A 2,980-nucleotide genomic window follows, 5' to 3' on the forward strand; every position below is an offset into this window, starting at 1 on the left:
TAGGAGGTGAGGGGTGTCCGCGAATCACGGGAGGAGGGGTCGTGGGTGGATGCTGTGAATTGCGGGAGGGGGGTCGCGGGGGGGGGGGGTGTGGGTGCCGCGAATTGTGGGAGGGGGGGCGCGGGGGGGTTGCAGTGAATCGCGGGAGGGTGGGTCTCGGGGGTGGGGGGTTGCCGCAATGACAGGAGGTGGGGTCAGGGGTGGGTAATCGCGGTAGGGGGGGTCGTGGGGGGCACCGTGAACCGCGGGAGGGGGGGCCCGGGGGGTTGGTGCGAATCGTGGGAGGGGGGTCACGGGGTGCCGCGAATCGCAGGAGGGGGGTGTGTCACGGGGTGGGGCCGCGAATCGCAGGAGTCACCGGGGGGTGCCGCGAATTGCGGGGGGTGTGTGCAAATCGCGGGAGGGGGGTCACGGGGGGTGCCGCGAATCGCCACAAGAAAAAATCAACACAGAAAGGTCAACACATGTAAATGTTGACATAAGTGTGGCACTTCATTGGTATCCATGTCGACACATGAGAATGAATATGAAAACATTGAAAAAGTGAAAAATAAATCTTGTCAACCTTTTTCATTGTCGACCATAGCCATGTCATTGTTTTGCATGTGCCATTTAATCGTGGGGATGCCGTGAATGGGGGGGGGGGGGGGGGGAGGTGCATACCTCCCAACATGACCCTCTCCAGGAGGGACACATTGCTCTGTTTCTGGACTTTCTTCTTAATTTATGGATTACCATCACCTGTGCTTAAACACCTTTCTTATCAATTACCCTGTTTAAAACAGGTGATGACAATCATAAATTAAGATGGAAGTCCACAACCCAGCGTTACAGCTCCAGACACACTTTGAGTGACAGATGTAGCCAAATATATAAGAGATGTGCATATATATATATACTAGGTGATTCATCGCGCCCTACGGGCGCTCTTCACACCGTCGTAAGGGGCTGCGCCCCCTTAATTTGTGAACGTTTGTATATGAGAAATATGGTTAGAATTGTATGAAAGATGCCCTGTATTGCAACTTAAGTGTCCGCGAATCGCGGGAGGGGGGGTCGCGGAGGGTGCCGCGAATTGCAGGAGGGGGGGTCGCGGGGGTGCCGCGAATTGCAGGAGGGGGGGTTGTGGGGGGGTGGATGCTGCGAATCGCGGGAGGGGAGGGATTGCAGAGAATCGCGGGAGGGGGATCGCGGGGTGGGTTGCCGCAAATCGCGGGAGGGGGGTTATGGGGGCGGGGGTTGCGGCGAATCATGGTAGGGGGGGTCGCGGGGGGTGTGCCGTGAATCACGGGAGGGGGGGTCACGGGGTGGGGTGCCGAGAATCGCGGGGGAGGTGGTGTGTGTGTGCCGTGAATCGCGGGAGTGGGGGTTGTGGGGGGGGGGGGTGACGCAAATCGCCACAAGAAAAAATCAACACAGAAAGGTCAACACATGTAAATGTTGACATAAGTGTGGCACTTCATTGGTGTCCATGTCGACACATGAGAATGAATATGAAAATATTCAAAAAATGAAAAAAAAACTTAAAAAACTCATGTCAACCTTTTTCATTGTCGACCATAGCCATGTCAGTGTTTTCCATGTGCAATTTAATTCTGGAGCTGCCGCGAATCACGGGGGGTGCCGCGAATTGCGGGAGGGGGGGGGTCGCGGGGTTGGGTGCCGCGAATCGCGGGAGGGCGGGTTCACAGGGGTTCCGGTGGGGGGTTGCCGCGAATTGCGGGAGGTGGGGGGTCACGGGGGGTGCCGCGAATCGCGGGAGGGGGGGTTGCGGGGGGGTGTGACGCGAATCGCCACAAGAAAAAATCAACACAGAAAGGTCAACACATGTAAATGTTGACATAAGTGTGCCACTTCATTGGTGTCCATGTCGACACATGACAATGAATATGAAAAAATTAAAAAAATTAAAAATAAATCTTCAAAAACTCATGTCAACCTTTTTCATTGTCGACCATAGCCATGTCAGTGTTTGCATGTGCCATTTAATCCCGGGGCTGCTGCGAATTGCGGGGGGGGTGCCGCGAATCGCGGGAGGGGGTTCGCAGGGGGGGTGCCGCCAATCGTGCAAGGGGGGGTCGCGGGGGGGTTCTTTTTGCCGCGAATCGCGGGAGGGAGGTCCCGGGGGGGGTGTTTTTTCCGCGAATCGGGGGGGGGGGGGGTCACGGGGGAGGGTTTGCCGCGATTCGCGGGAGGGGGGGGTCGCGGGGTGGTGGTTATGCCGCGAATTGCGGGAGGGGTCGTGGGGGGGTTCTTTTTGCAGCGAATCGCGGGAGGGGGGGTCGCGGGGGTGTTTTTGCTGCGAATCGCAGTAGGGGGGGTCGCGGGGGGAGCGGGTGTTTTTGCCGCGAATCGCGGGAGGGGGGGGGGGGGGGGGGAGGTTTTGCCGCAAATCGCGGGAGGGGGGCGCTCACCTGGTGGCTGTGGAGTAGCAGTGCTGGGCAACATGGGAAGGCAGTGGGTGTCTGGCACTGTCTGTGGGCTCACTGGGCTGGTTCTCTGTCACATACCTCCCAACATGACCCTCTCCAGGAGGGACACAATGCTCTGTTTCTAGACTTCCCCTTAATGTATGATTGCCATCACCTGTTTTAAACAGGTTAATTTCTCAGAAAGGTGTTCAGCACAGATGAAGGAAATCACACATTAAGAGGAAAGTCCAGGAACAGAGCGTTATAGACACAGACAGCCACTTTGAGTGACAGATGTAGCCAAATATATAGGAGATAAATATAGAGAGAGAGGGAGAACACCTATTTCCTAACTCAGAAGTTATATCAATGGCATTCAATGAATGGATTTAAAGTTGCAGCGTAGCAGAGGTGCTCCCTTGGGAGCAGGAGCCCAGCGGCGGATGACTCCATTGCCTCCCAGAGTTCTGCCTCTGAGTTGAGTTAAGTATATGGTGAAATGTATTAAAGCAGTCTGCGGTTGTATTCATGTTATTTCTGGGGTAATGTTTGTTTAACAGGAACAGGTA

Source organism: Crinia signifera, chromosome 1 (genome assembly GCF_055691185.1).
Source record: "Crinia signifera chromosome 1, ASM5569118v1, whole genome shotgun sequence".
In the NCBI taxonomy this organism is placed as follows: Eukaryota; Metazoa; Chordata; class Amphibia; order Anura; family Myobatrachidae; genus Crinia; species Crinia signifera.